Source organism: Pleurodeles waltl, chromosome 9 (genome assembly GCF_031143425.1).
Source record: "Pleurodeles waltl isolate 20211129_DDA chromosome 9, aPleWal1.hap1.20221129, whole genome shotgun sequence".
Lineage (NCBI taxonomy): Eukaryota > Metazoa > Chordata > Amphibia > Caudata > Salamandridae > Pleurodeles > Pleurodeles waltl.
Window position 1 is genome coordinate 763,571,826 of NC_090448.1, and position 16,267 is coordinate 763,588,092.

The window sequence follows — 16,267 nt, forward strand, 5'->3', positions numbered from 1 at the left end:
TAAATTTTTCACTGCAGGCTAGTGACTAAATGTACCAATTCTCATTGGTACACTGGTACACCCATATAATTCCCTTGTATATGGTACTTAGGTACCCAGGGTATTGGGGTTCCAGGAGATCCCTATGGGCTGCAGCATTTCTTTTGCCACCCATAGGGAGCTCAGACACTTCTTACACAGGCCTGCCACTGCAGCCTGAGTGAAATAACGTTCACGTTATTTCACAGCCATAGTTCACTGCACATAAGTAACTTATAAGTCACCTATATGTATAACCTTCACCTGGTGAAGGTTGGGTGCCAAGTTACTTTGTGTGTGGGCACCCTGGCACTAGCCAAGGTGCTTCCACATTGTTCAGGGCAAATTCCCCGGACTTTGTGAGTGCGGGGACACCATTATACGTGTGCACTATACATAGGTCACTACGTATGTATAGCGTCTCAATGGTAACTCTGAACATGGCCATGTAGCATGTCTAAGATCATGGAATTGTCACCTCAATACCATTCTGGTATTGGGGGGACAATTCCATGATCCCCCGGGGCTCTAGCACAGAACCCGGGTACTGCCAAACTGCCTTTCTGGGGTTTCCACTGCTGCTGCCAACCCTTCAGACAGGATTCTGCCCTCCTGGGGTCCAGGCAGCCCTGGCCCAGGAAGGCAGAACAAAGGATTTCCTCTGAGAGAGGGTGTTACACCCTCTCCCTTTGGTAATAGGTGTGAAGGGCTGGGGAGGAGTAGCCTCCCCCAGCCTCTGGAAATGCTTTGATGGGCACAGATGGTGCCCATCTCTGCATAAGCCAGTCTACACCGGTTCAGAGATCCCCCAGCCCTGCTCTGGCGCGAAACTGGACAAAGGAAAGGGGAGTGACAACTCCCCTGACCAGTACCTCCCAGGGGAGGTGCCTAGAGCTCCTCCAGCGTGTCCCAGACCTCTGCCATCTTGGAAACAGAGGTGTCGGGGGCACACTGGACTGCTCTGAGTGGCCAGTGCCAGCAGGTGACGTCAGAGACCCCCTCTGATAGGCTCTTACCATTCTTGGTAGCCAGTCCTCCTTTCTTGGTAGCCAAACCTCCTTTTCTGGCTATTTAGGGTCTCTCCTCTGGGGAATTCTTCAGATAACGAATGCAAGAGCTCACCAGAGTTCCTCTGCACTTCCCTCTTCGACTTCTGCCAAGGATCGACCGCTGACTGCTCCAGGACGCCTGCAAAACCGCAACAAAGTAGCAAGACAACTACCAGCAACATTGTAGCGCCTAATCCTCCCGGCTTTCTCGACTGTTTCCTGGTGGTGCATGCTCTGGGGGTCACCTGCCTTCACCCTGCACTGGAAGCCAAGAAGAAATCTCCTGTAGGTCGATGGAATCTTCCCCCTGCTAACGCAGGCACCAAAAGACTGCATTACTGGTCCTCTGGGTCCCCTCTGATCCTGACGAGCATGGTCCCTGGAACACAGGAACTCTATCCAAGTGACTCCCACAGTCCAGTGATCCTTCAGTCCAAGTTTGGTGGAGGTATGGCCTTGCCTCCCCACGCTAGACTGCAAACCTGTGTGCTGCGCGATTTGCAGCTGCTCCGGCTCCTGTGCACTCTTCTAGGATTTCCTTTGTGCACAGCCTAGCCTGGGTTCCCAGCACTCCGTCCTGCAGTGCTCAAACCCTCTGAGTTGGCCTCCGGCGTCGTGGGACCCTCCTTTGTGACTCTGAGCCAGCTCTGGTTCACAAATCTTCCAAGTGCCTGTTCAGGTACTTCTGCGGGTGTTGCCTGCTTCTGTGGGGGCTCCCTAAGTTGCTGAGCACCCCCTCTGTCTCCTCCTCCAAGGGGCGACATCCTGGTCCTTCCTGGTCCCCAGCAGCACCCAAAAACCTTCACCGCGACCCTTGCAGCTAGCAAGGCTTGTTTGCAGTATTTCTGTGCGGGAATACTTCTGAAACCTTCATTGCAATGTGGGACATCTTCCATCCAAAGGAGAAGTTCCTAGTCCTCTTCGTTGTTGCAGAAATCTAAGCTTCTTCCATCCAGAGGCAGATTCCTTGCACCTTCATCCGGGGTTTTCTGGGCTCCTGCCCCCCACTGGACACTATCGCGACTCTTGGACTTGGTCCCCTTGCCTTGCAGGTCCTCAGGTCCAGGAATCTGTCTTCAGTGCTTTGCTGGTGTTTGTGGTTCTTGCAGAATCCCCCATCATGACTATTGTGCTCTTTTGGGGTAGTAGGTGTACTTTACTCCAACTTTCCAGGGTCTTGGGGTGGGGTATCTTGGATACCCTGACTGTTTTCTTACAGTCCCAGCGACCTTCTAAAAGCTCCCATAGGTCTGGGGTCCATTCGTGATTCGCATTCCACTTTTGGAGTATATAGTTGGTGTTGCCCCTAGACCTATGTTTGCCTATTGCAACCTATTGTAATTCTACACTGTTTGCATTACTTGTCTGACTCTTACTTACCTGTTTTGGGTTTGTGTACATATAACTTGTGTATATTACTTACCTTCTTACTGAGGGTACTCACTGAGATACTTGTGGCATATTGTCCTAAAAATAAAGTACCTTTATTTTTAATAACTAGTGTTGTATTGTGTTTTCTTATGATATTGTGCATATGATATAAGTGGTATAGTAGGAGCTTTGCATGTCTCCTAGTTCAGCCTAAGCTGCTTTGCCATAGCTACCTTCTATCAGCCTAAGCTGCTAGAAACACCTCTATTCTACTAATAAGGGATAACTGGACCTGGCACAGGGTGTAAGTACCACATGGTACCCACTTTAAGCCAGGCCAGCCTCCTACATTATTACTTCCAATGACACTCCAGTAAGACTGGACTTCTGTTCATACCTCCATTACAGTTAAGTGCTGTGTGGCTGCTGTGTGTTGCCAAGCAAAAATGTGTGCATTATGTGAGCTGACACTGTTCCATCTGTGGTCAGTCGTGCCAGTGTTATGGTGATGTTGTGCAAGTTTCTTCTGCCCATGCAATGTGTCAGTGTTTTAGCTTTCAAAAATACATGCCCACTACAAACTTTGTCCTCATCCCATACAGTACTTAACATATGTTGCTAGGAATGTCATGTGACTTACAATCTGCTTACACAATCGATCTGTGACTTCTATTTCCCTGACAGTGTTGCCCAGACTAGCTGGTCCAGAGGAGGGATTGGCATGCTGACAACATGACATAGCTAATACAGTGGCATCTTGTGTGATGTTCTGAAACGGGTTGTTACTACTCACTGATGGTGTTTGGAGTCAATTGCTGTGAAAATTACTGAGTAGAAGTGACCAGCTGAACGTAAACTGTTGTGTTACAGGGCTCATGTTGCTCTAATACCTTTACTTCTCAACTGACTGTCACTAATGCTTTCCCTTTTTGCAGATGTTGGTGTGGTCACAACTGAGAACTAATGTGATGACTACAGACTGCTTTCACACATTTGGTGGATGGATTCGCATTTAACATGACATTTGCATAGGATTGTACAGGTGAAGACATTGCATTTTGTTCTAAATAAAGCACAGATACTTCAGTTGCGTTCAAGGATGTTTATTGAAGTGACAAAAAGGAGGGATAGTGCACTAGAGTGGGGTGATGGTAGATGAAATCTTCAGTGTAGTGGCCCAGTTGGTTTGTAGCACAGGTCAAGTATGCATAGGGCCATAGGAAAAGCAGCAATGTCAGTCCAAATTTAACAAGGTGTCTCAGTGGCACACAAGGGAGACATTCAGGAGGGGCTCATTTCCTGGCGGTGGTTTGGGTCTTGGCTAGAGGCTCTGGTGTCTGTCTGGGTTGCAAGGAACGTTTGTGAGGCGGTTCTCCTGCTGCAGAGGGAGGGGTGCTGGAGGCCTGTGAGTCTTGTGTCAGATCCTCATGTCCACTAGCTGAAGCAAATGTTGAAGGCTGGTGAGTTCACTGGCTAGTACTCACGCATTATGTTGGCCATTTCACCCAGCACCCCTGCAATGGAGGCCATGTTGGCATTTAAGGCCTGCAATTGCTGCATGACCTCCTGGTGGTGTTCCCCCTGCAGTCACTAGTTCTCCTGCAAGATGGTAATTACCTGGCCCATCCTGTCCTGGGATTTCTGGTAGGCTCCCAGGATATGTGAGAGTGCCTCCTGGGCAGTCGGTTCTCTGGGTTGGGCCTCCCCTTGGCACACAGCTAACCTCCCACTGGCCCTGGCCACCTGTGCCTGTGTCCCGACTGACCAGTGGTCCCGGATGGGCCAGGGAGATCATCTAGATCGAGACATCCAGAGCTGCTGTCACCACTGAGGGCTTCTTCTGGTGGAGGGCTGTGTTGCTATGGAACATGGTCACCGCTGACATTGTCTGGGGTACCCGTGGACATGTAAAAGATTTGTTACAGTCATTGTCAGTTACATAATAAGCATTTCTGGCTTACCCTATGGGATGGGTGTTGTGCTTCCACCTTTGGTTAGTGTCTGATGATGGATCATGGGATTGGTAGTGCTACATGCTGCCCATGCGTTACTGTTGTGTATGCATGCACAGCTGGAAGGGGTGTGCTTGCAGTGGGTAGGGCATACAGGGGTACACAGTTGAGGGTGGTAATGAGGGTTTTTCTCTGTATGGGATAGAGTGGGTGAAGGGAGTCAGGGTGAGGGGGTGACATGCAATGCAGATATCAGTGATGGTGGGGTAGTGATGGTGACCTACCAGTGTCCATCCCTCCAGTGATTCCAGTGAGGCCCTCTGGATGCAGGATAGCAAGACTTTCTCCTTCCACGCTGTCATCTGTGGGGGAGGAGGTGGGGCTCCACCGCCAGTCTTCATTATGACAATGTGGTGCCTGGATGCCATGAAATGCACCTTCCCCCATAGGTTGTTCCACCTCTTCTGAATGTCGTCCCTTATGCGTGGATAGGTTCCCACGGAATTCACCCTGTCCACAATCCTCCACCATAGCTCCATCTTCCTGGCAATGGGTATTGGCTAGACCTGTGCATCGAACAGCTGTGGCTCTACCCTGACGATTTCTTCCACCATCACCCGCAACTCCTCATCTCTGAAACAGGGGTTCTTTTATGGGAACATGACTATTGTGAAGTGTGTGTCTTGTGCAGAGGGTGTCAGGTGTTGAGGTATGGTGTGTGATGCGTGACGAGTGTATAGGTGGTTGTGGTCTCTGTTTGCAGTTCTGTAAATGTTTGGCCTGGCAACTTGTAGGTAGGTTTCACGTTTGCAAAGACTTGTGGGTTGTGGGTTGTGTGGGGGTGTGTTTTATAGTGCTGTTAGTGGGTGTGTACGGTGAGTGTATATGTGTGGGCTTTTCAATCTGGCAAATGCTGGCTTCTGTTGGTGTGGAGTGGCTAATTTGACCGCAGCAGTCCACACCGCCAATGGTAACCACCATTGAGTGACCGCTGTGGTGATTCGTGGTTCTTTATTTGGAGGGCGGTGTATCGCAGGAGTAGCGGGAAGGGTGGTGGGTCTGACAGTTTTTTGTCTCTGTCAGGTCTGTTGGATTTGTGGTTGTGGCTGGTGTCTGTTGGTTTTGTACTTGTGTGTCATAATGTGGCAGGCGAATTGCTGCGGCGGTCTGTTGGCGGCCATCCCCACAGCGGTCTTCGCAAAAGTCCGCTAATGTCAAAATGAGCCTCTATTCATTTCCATCTCAATCACACACCCCTCTCACTTCTTTCCCTCTTTCTCACTTTTCTGTCCATATTCTCCCACATGCTTAATTTTCTTTCACTCCTGTCTGCCTTATCTTTCTCTCTCTCGCACTCTTTCTCTTCAATCACTTCTCTCAATCTCTTCTCTCTCACTGTCATCCCACCGCTAACCTTCTTCTCCTCACTTCCTATCAGAAACAGGACATGTGCAAGCTTCACCTGGATGAGAGGCCTGTGATACTCCCACAAAATATTAGCTGGTCCCGGTTTGTCAGTTCACACAGAACCTCAGGTTTACATTATAGGAATGAAGGCTGAAAGTGCTCAACCTTGGCTGTGAACTGGCTCACCTCGATTTGTGTCTGCACAAGGGTTCCGCCCTGTCTGCACTGGAGCTCAGCCGGAGATTCGGAAGTGCTCAACTCTTCTCTTCCCAGGGCCACAGTGCTATGTATGCAGGGATTCACCTCCAGCTCAAGAAAAGAAATTACGGGTTCACTGTCTCTGCTCTATCTGTGAATGGATTCAGCACTATATATGCAGGGACTCGGCTGCATCTGGGCTGGAACTCATCTCTATCTGCAGAAGAGTGAGATCAGCTCTATAAGATGGTGAGGTATGTTTGTGGCAGAGCTCCACTGTCTCTGTATGCACAAGAACCTACTTCTTTTGGTGTATGACCATTGTTTCAATGAGAGTGAAAGTAAGAGTCTGAATTGGAGTGTGTATGAATAAATGAAAGTGAGTAGGAGGGAGTGAGTGAAGGAGAATGGGTGTGTTAGAATGATTGGAGGTTGTGAGAGGGACTGGAATTGAGTTGTGGGTGTATCTACCAATTCGTCAGCAGGTGCAGTTGCCCCAGGGTTTAGCGTTAATGTGTTTAAGTATGTTAGTAAGTGAGAATGAGAACCAGTGAGCCTGAGTATGTATGTGTATGAGTAACAGTGAGTGGGAATAAGTATGAGTGAGACTGAGCAACTGAGAGAATGTGAGTTAGAGTGAGCGAGGGGAAAGAGTCTAAGGACAGAGCTGGTGCCAATATATGATAATGAGACCTTAATCTCAGTAGATAACGAATGCAATACATCGCAAGACTAAGAGAATAAGGACTCATTATCATATATTGGCACCAGCTCTGTCATTCAGTTCAATTTATGCAGTTGAAAGATTTACCTGGCTGCCTGATTTTGTGCCAGAGGAAGTCTTCGATTGAGGCCTATGGGAACACAAAGGTAGAAAGAGCCTAGTTTAGAAATGACTAAAGCTATAATGACCTGAACCAAGGCTTAAAACGTGAGGAATTTGACAATCTTCTTAATTTTATGCAGCTGTAGAAAACGGTAAGATGAGACCGCTCCAAAATGGGGTTTCATGGACAGGTTCTTCTTGATGAGGATTTCCAAGACTCTTTACAGAGTTCTTGGGCTGTGGGGGTGTACTCATCATAGGGTCCAGAAACAGGAATTCCACAGATCAAGCTTATTATGAGTATTGATAATCTCTTTCTTATCAGGGTTAAGTTTTAGCTGTTTGCTATTCATCCAGTCTCAGATGGACAACATAGGCCCTCATTCCAGCGGAGGGCAGCGGAAGCACCGCCAACAGGCTGGCGGTGCTTCCAGGGCTATTCCGCCGCGGTCAGAAAAGGGGAACCGGCGGTTTCCCGCAGGTTGTCCCCTGGCCCAGGGAATCCTCCATGGCGGCGCTGCTTGCAGCACCGCCATGGGTATTCCGACCCCCTTCCCGCCAACCTGTTTCTGGCGGTTTCCACCGCCAGAACCAGGATGGCGGGAATGGGTGTCGCGGGGCCCCTGGGGGCCCCTGCACTGCCCATGCCACTGGCATGGGCAGTGCAGGGGCCCCCTAACAGGGCCCCATACAGATTTTCACTGTCTGCTTTGCAGACAGTGAAAATCGCGACGGGTGCCACTGCACCCGTCGCACCCCTGCAACTCCGCCGGCTCCATTCGGAGCCGGCTTCCTTGTTGCAGGGGCTTTCCCGCTGGGCCGGCGGGCGGCCTTTTGGCGGTCGCCCGCCGGCCCAGCGGGAAAGCCAGAATGGCATCCGCGGTCTCCTGACCGCAGAGCGGCCATTTGGCGGTGACTGCATGGCGGGCGGCAGAATGACCGCCTTAGTGTTTTGAAAGGTTTTCATGGATTAAAGTGAGTTATTGATGGTAAATAGCAGTTGCATATCGTCCACATAGTTATAGCTTCTGTCTTGCATTTCTTTTAAGGAATGCACTAGTGGATAAATGTACAGATAAAAAAAATGAGGGGACCTGGAAGATCTCTGCGATACTCCATAGGTTAACTGGACCTTGGAGAAGTTGAAGAGGGATGGCCAAACGGATTATGAGTGGTCCTTTTAAAAGGATATAACCCAGGCCAGAACTGAGTCATGTTGGCCTGCAGCCCTGACACGACTGATCAGAAGCTCATGGTCAACTGTGTCGAAGGCTGCAGATGGGTCAAGAAGGACCAGGTCCTGGGTGATGCCTCTGTCGGCTACTTACCGCATGTCATCTATAACTGAGAGGATGACCGCTTTATGTGAATGGGTTGGGTGGAATCATTACTGATGTGGGGGCCAAGGAAGTTAGATTCCTCTAAGAAAGAACAGAGGTGCCTGTCAACATGTGCCTCTAGCACTATCACTGGGAATGGTAGCAATGAAATTGGCTGTCAGTTTTTCAAGGTAAGAGGGTCCTCGCCTATTTTCTTTTGGAGTGGGACCTCTATAGCCTACTTGAAGGTGTTTGGGATAATGCCTTGGCTAAGGGAATGGTTTAGGGGGAAATAGGTATGTTAGGGAAATGTGAGACCGTTTTTAAGATTCTCTGAGGGCAAGTATCTTTGGGGGATCCCAACTTAACTTCTGATGGCAAGTTCATGAGGTCATCCTTACTACTGACATGAAATTCGATATCATTTGTCTGGGTTAACATCTTTGGTGGGTGTCACATTGGAAGGGGAACTAGCTGGGATGCTATCCTTTATTGTCTTAACCCCCTTCTCTGCTAAGCCTTCGCCCGCACCCCTGGGCTAAGCCTTTTTGTGGCTATTTGGGGTAGTACAACTTAGGCCCCCATAACTTTTTGTGCACATAAGCTATCCACGCCAAATCTGTGTTCTTTTTTCCAAATTTCCTGGGGAAGGTGTCCAGGATTTGTGGATTTCCCTGGAGGGGACTGAGAAAATAGACAAAATATAGTAAAATTTAGATTATTTTTTTTTAAAGAAAGGAAAAAAATGCTCCAGATAAAAGTGTCTTTTTTCCACTAAATATGGCATTCTTTAATGGTTTGCTGTACTAAAGTCACCATCTTCCCAGCTTTCAGGAACGTGCAGAGCTGAATAAAAAATAAAAAAATTGTTCCACAGTTTTGGCATTTTTCTAAGAGGTGACCTATTTCCTATATTTTTTTGTGTTCTGAACCTACTTCCAGTTTGTGGTAGAAACCAGTATAAAACCCATAGGTGATCCAGAAAAGCTATACATTTCTGAAAAGTAGACACAATTCTGAATTCAGCAATGGGTCATATGTGTAGACCCGTCAAGATTTTCCCAAGGAAAATAACAACTGTAGGAGGCTGGCCTGGTTTGTAGTGGGTACCTTGAGTACTTACACCTTACACCAGGTCCAGTTATCCCTTATTAGTGAAATGTAGTAGTGCTCTAGCAGCTTAGGCTGATAGAGGTAGCTATAGCAGAGCAGCTTAGGCTGAACTAGGAGACGTGCAAAGCTCCTGCAATACCACTATAGTTACACAGTATGTATACACAAGTAAAAACAATACTCAGTGTTACCAAAAATAAAAGTAGTTTATTTGGGTGACACAAGGCCAAAAATATCTTAGAGGCAATACTCCTTCTGTAGGTAAGTATTATACACAATACATACACAAAAATAAGGTAAGTAATTTGACATAGGATAGTGCAAACAATAGGAAATGCTATAGAATGCAATGGGAGAAAATAGGTCTAGGGGCAACACACACCATATACTAAGAAAGTAGAATGCAAACCACTAATTCCCACCTAGACAACTGTAATATGTAGAGAATCGCTGCAAAAGTAAGAATACAGCAAAGGTAAGTAAATTACCCCACCCCAGAGCCCAGGAAAGTAGGAGTAAAGTACTGCAAGTTTCCTTAGGACACACTACAAGTCGTGATTAGAGTTATTGCAAGAACCAGGCAAGACTGCAAACAACAAATGGTGGATTCCTGGACCTGAAGACCTGCAAAGGAAGGAGATCAAGTCCAGAAGTCGGAAGAAGTTCCAGGAAGGATAGGAACCCCTGCCAACCCTGAAGAGGATGCAAAAGAAGAGTCCCCAGTTGGACGAATACTGCAGAAATGCACCCAAGGAAGATGTCAGTGGGTTCCTGCATCTTGCAATGGATGTCCCACGAAGAGATGTTGGATGCAGACGAGTTTTGGCACTGGATTCGTCCAACAGGCCTTGGTTCCGGCAAAGTCGTGTTTTGCGTCAAAGTGGCTCTGTCTGGACCCAGGAGGGACCTGGGGGCCTCAACTCTGCGTGAGGAAGAAGAGGAGGCTCTCAGCACTTCAGAGAGCCCTAAGAAGACCAGACAGCACCCCCGGGAGTCCCAGGACATGGGGACAAAGGGGTGCAAAATGCAATTGGTGCAGCACTACAAAGGAAGGTCCCACACCACCGGAGGTCAACTCAGCGAGTTGAGCGTCGCAGGATAGAGTGCTGGAGACCTAAGCCAGGCTGTGCATGAAGGAAATTTGCAAATAGTGCACAGAGTCCTCAGGAGGTGAAGAAGACACAGTGCACAGGGGTACTGTCCTACTCAGGAAAGGCAAGCTGTTACCTCCTCCAAATTGGGACAGCAGGACCTGAGGACAGTCTGTGTTGAAGGGGTCCACCGCCTGTGTTCCAAGGAGCACCCTCGTTGCCAGGAGAGGAGTCCAAGAGAACCGGTTGTCGACTTAGAAGGTGTCTGCGTGAGTAGGGAAGTGACTCCGTCACTCCACTGGGGATTTTTTCGGTCCTTCTGGTGCAGGGTGAAGGCAGGGAGTCCCCAGAGCGTGCACACCATGGAAACTGTTGCAGTTGCTTGCTGGAGCTGTAGTTGCAGAGGAAAAGTAGCCCTTCTGGATACTTTGTTGCTGTTACAGCGGTTCCTGGAGCAGTCTGCCGTCGATCCAAGGTCAGAGAATGAAGTAGTAGTTGCAGAAGATTCCTGCTGGAAACTTGCAAGTAGACTCAGAAGAGAAACCCACAGGAGAGACCCTAACTAGCCCTGAGAGGGGATTTGGCTACCTTATCAGGTATGGAGCTATCAGGAGGGGTCTCTAATGTGATCTGCTGGCACTGGCCACTCAGAGGCCTCCAGGGTGTCCCCACAGCTTGGAAAACAAGATGGCTGAAGTCTGGGACACACTACAGGAGCTCTGGACACCACCCCTAGGGTGGTGATGTACAGGGGAGTGGTCACTCCCCTTTCCTTTGTCCTGTTTCGTGCCAGAGTAGGGACTGGGGGTCCCTGAACCGGTGTAGACTGGCTTATGCAAGGAGGGCACCATTTGTGCCCTTCAAAGCATTTCCAGAGGCTCGGGGAGGCTACCTCTCCGCAGACTGTTACACCTATTTTCATATAGAGAGTGTGTAACATCCTCCTCCCAAAGGAAATGCATTGTTCTGGCTTCCTGGTACTGAAATGCTCAGACCCCAGGAGGGCAGAACCCTATCTGTGAGGTAACAGCAGCTGTAGCTGCAGTGCAAGCCTCAGAGAGCTGTTTTGGCAGTACTTGGGGTCCACGGTGGAGCCCTCAGGATGCATGGAATTGGCTCCCCAATACCAGATTTGGAATGGGGTACAATTTCATGATCTTATACACCTTACATGGCCATATTCAGGGTTACCATTGTGAAGCTACATATAGGTATTGACCTATATGTAGTGCACGTGCGTAATGGTGTCCCCGCACTCACAAAGTCAGGGGAATTGGCCCTGGACTGCATGGGGGCACCTTTGCTAATGCAAGCGTGCCCTCACACTTAGTAACTTTGGACCTAGATGTCAGTAAATGAAGGTTAGACATATAGGTGACTTATTAGTTACTTAAGTGCAGTGAAAATGGCTGTGAAATAGTGTGTGCACTATTTCACGCAGGGTGCAGTGGCAGTCCGGTGAAAGGGTTTGTTTGAGCTCCTTATGGGTTGCTAAAGAAATGCTGCAGCCCATAAGGATCTCCTGGAACCCCAATGCCCTTTGTTACCTAGGTACCATATACTAGGGACTTATAAGGGAGGTCCAGTGTGCCAATTGAAATTGGTAAATTAAGCCCCTGCCTATAGTGACAAATTTAAAAGTAGAGAGAGCATAAGCACTGAGGTTCTAGTTAGCAGGGGCTCAGTGACACAGTCAAGTACTACTGACAACGCACACATTAGGCCATAAATTATGAGCACTGGGGTCCTGACCAGCAGGACCCCAGTGAGACAGGCAAAACACACTGACATATAGAGTTTTCACTATGAGCACTGGGGTCCTGGCTAGCAGGATCCCAATGACACAGTAAAAACACACTGACACACACTCACAAACAGGCCAAAAATGGGAGTGACCATGCTAGGAAGAGGCTACTTTCTCACAACAGTTGAAAAAATAAATATTGAAAATGACTAGGAAAAAACAGGCATTTGTGGCAACATTTTCATCTGTAAATTTTTGTCACAATGGCAGATTGACAAAAGCAATATATCATTATGTCTGCTAGACCCTCCCTGCTGGTTGCAGAGATATATAAGGTTTGTAGGTTCCCTAAGAACCCAAGCTACCCAAACTAGCAAACAACTGAGCTGCACTACACAAAGGCTTTTCATTGAGTACCACGTATAGACCAACTCTTATAGTGAAATAAGCAGAGTGAAAACTGGGTATCAAAGGAAACTTATGCAGTTCTGAAATTGGCACAATATATAGAGTTTAGGGGCAGTGGTCATTTCTACACTCTGAATTTGTAGGAACCCATGCTAGTGTATGATTTGGAGGGTATTTTTCAAAATGTCATCTTCCTTAACCACTAGCTTACATTTGAAAGGTGCAAATGCAGCAATATCCAAATGGTAATAACAATTGTTCTACTATTCTATGCGCCTACAAGTCTCTCAATAAAAATGGTACCTCACTTGTGTGGGTAGCACATTTGTCCACTCAAAACTGACCCTCTTTTTCCGATGTGGGTTGCTCTAGATTTTGGACCCAAACTCAGCTGGCACCTTGGGGAACCTAGCCAACCTGTACATTTGTTTATAACTAGACACCTAGGGGTATCTAGGGTGGGCTAACTTGAGTGGCCATGGCTCGCACCACATTTTCTTTACCCAGAATCCCTTGCAAACCTAAAACTTTGACTAAAGAAACACATTTTCCTCACCTTTCTGGATGGAAAGTTCTGGAATCTGCAAGGAGCCACACACTTCCTCCCACCCAGCATTCCCTCAAGTCTCTCAATAAAAATATTATGTCACTTGTATCAGTAGATCTAGTGCCCATGACAGGAAATAGCCCAAAACGCAACATGGATGCAGTGCATTTTTCCACTGAAAACCGACTGTTATTTTGAAATCCTAGCAAACCTGTACATTTTTAAAAACTAGCCACCTAAGGGAATCCAGGATGGGGTGACTTTGTCCATTTGTCTACCCAGAATCCCCTGCAAACTTAAAAATCTGTAATTTGTCTAAAAACACGTCTTCCCCACATTTCTGTTATGTAAAGTTCTGCAATCTGAGGGAAGTTACAAATTCCTTACCCCTGAGCATTCCCACCGGTCATGCTATAAAAATTATACCTCACTTGTGTGGGTGGGCCAAGTGACTGCGACAGGAAAGGGACAAAAACATGTAGCGATTGAGGGGACACTGAAGCCTGTACTTGAGCGCAACATTTTTTAATACGTTTTTAGGCTGACTCTGATTTGGGCACCCACACAAATGAAGTATAATGTTTATCGGGAAACCGAAGGGTACGCTGGGTGGTAGCGAATTTGTGGTGTATTTCAGTTTCTGGAAAAATATAGCACAGATATGCAAGGAAAATGTGTTGTTTTAGTTACATTTTGAGATTTGCAGGACATTGTAAGTAAGAAAACTTATTGGGACCCACACGAGGCACACCACTCTGCGCTCCCCTGGGTGTCTACTTTCCGAACATATCTAGAGTTGGTTGATTTTCCCTACACAGGAAGCAAGCAGGCTACCAAGTCTCTTACATCTGTGATGTCCCAAACACTCAAATTGTGAAAAAAAACACCCTTAGGTTTTGTTAAAAGGACTCCTCACCCACCAACCTAGCTGTTAGCATGCTTCATCATTGGGGTCGCACCCAAGGCACCTAGCATGTCAGGGGTGTGCTTCCACGCCTGATTACAGAGGAGTGGGTTTTTTCGTGAGTTGTATTACCAACTGAGAGGAGAAGTGCAATTAATATGTCATGTAGCTCCCCACAATTATTTTTACACACATACTGGTTGAATTTGGCACAAGGATGAGTAATGGTTCAATATATAAAATTTGGTCAACAAGAGATTTCACAAAAATGAAATGCACTGTTTTGAAAGGTCAAAATACTGAACCAATGACTCACAGCTTGAGAGCTGTAAAGCCGCAACAAGGTAACAACTGCTTCACAGGGAATTCACACTCCTTTAATATGTGACACAGACAGGACTATTCACACCGCCAGCTGTGGTTTCAGCACATTACAACATTCACAAGAGACAATGTACACCCTGGCAGAGAAAGAAAGAAAAGGCAATTATAACTGCACAACCATATATTCATCAAGTACACACACATAGTGGTTGGATTTGGCACAAGGGTGAGTGATGGTCCAATAGATAAAATTTTATCAACAAGAGATTTCACAAAAATGAAATGCACTGTTAATAATTGAAAGGTAAAAAAACTGAACCAATGACTCACAGCTTGTGGCCTTTTTACAGTACATTCAAATACCTTTCATACATGATGCACACTAGATCATTCACGCCGCCAGCCACAAGCCCAGCACATTACAAAACTCACCTCAAAGGCAACACAATTTAAGGGCCCATCACTTTCAAACTAATATCTGTCAGAACAACACATGCTGAAACCACGCATGCCTGAACAACGCAGTTGGAACAACGACCACGTTGTTACCACTAATGCCTTTACCACGAATGCCTTAACAACGATCTTTCATTGTAAAGGCATTCTTGGTAAAGGTATGCGTGGAATGGCATGCATGGTTCCAGCATGCGACCCCCGACGCTCCACCCCCAACCCTAAAACTACTGTGACCCCCACCCCCCCTAAAACCTAAAACTACTCTGACCCCCTCACTAGCCCCATAAACCTAAACTACCCTGACCCCCCCCCCTTTCGTGGACAACGACCCTTGTTGTTCCCGTGTCAACTACAAACACAAAAACTCTAACTAAATACATGACACTAATGGCAACCGTGAAACTGAACAAAAAATATAAAGCAATATAGGAAAGGCAGCTCCCTTTTATGCTCATTGCAGCTCTCAAAAATTATTTTGGGTGTGGTACATTCTGAAACAGGGGTCACACACAACCCAGGTTTAGAAGGACAGACAGGGAGGAACAAACAACTCTTCTTCCGTGCACCTCATTGCATACAGACTCTACATCTCCTACTGGGAAAGTCATTTTTGGGCGTGGGAGGTGTGTGATCAGCAAAATGGCAATCTTTCAATCTAGTAATATAAGAAGGGGGGAGGGACCGGGAGATTAATTGGTCCAGTGTACACTCTCCCTACAATAATGCAACTCAATTCAAGTACACTGTTCCATAGAAAGAAAGAGAATCTAGAGAGACCTGAGTTATCAGGAGCGAGAACCCTCAAGCATCACAGTGGATGACTAGCATCATCATTGGGTAGTGCTCCTCGCCAGGCCGGCAGTGCAACGCCTGACGGACTCCCCACACGGAGGAGCACTGAAATGTATTGTTCTGATAGTTACTGATAGACAATAGTTATCTAAATGGGCAGGCTTCCATTCATGCGCCTGTACCCAGAGGAGAGAACAAAAAGACATAAGAGTAAAATTGGTTAATCATTCCTACATATATCATCATTTTAATCAATAGTCAGGGACGAAACCAAGATTAAAAACAGGAGAAAGTAATATAATGAGTATCTATGCTCAATTACTTTCAATAGGCAGTAAACTTGGAGAAAAACCCACTAGGAATCCTCCTTAATCAGGGTCAACATGTTTCGCGTCGTGTGGTCCCCATGGATCCAATGACGCTTCATCAGGACCAAAATATTAAAACGCTCTTCTCCAATTAAACAAAAAATTATGAACACAAAGCCGGTCACTTACATTGAAGAATAATAGGCTAAGTCATAAGAGCGTTTTAAGGAGTTTTAAGGTGCCCTCTTGCTAGGAATGCTAGGAATGTACTGCCTAAAACCCAAACTTTCCTTGAACAGGACCAAAGGCACGTCTACAGCTATTTCTTTCCCTGGAACATAGGTCTCTGAAAACCAATCTACAAAGTGATCAAGGGCAGGTCAAACCTTAAAAAGACCTTCACAATCAGGGTGATCTTGTGGCAATGCGGAAACATTATC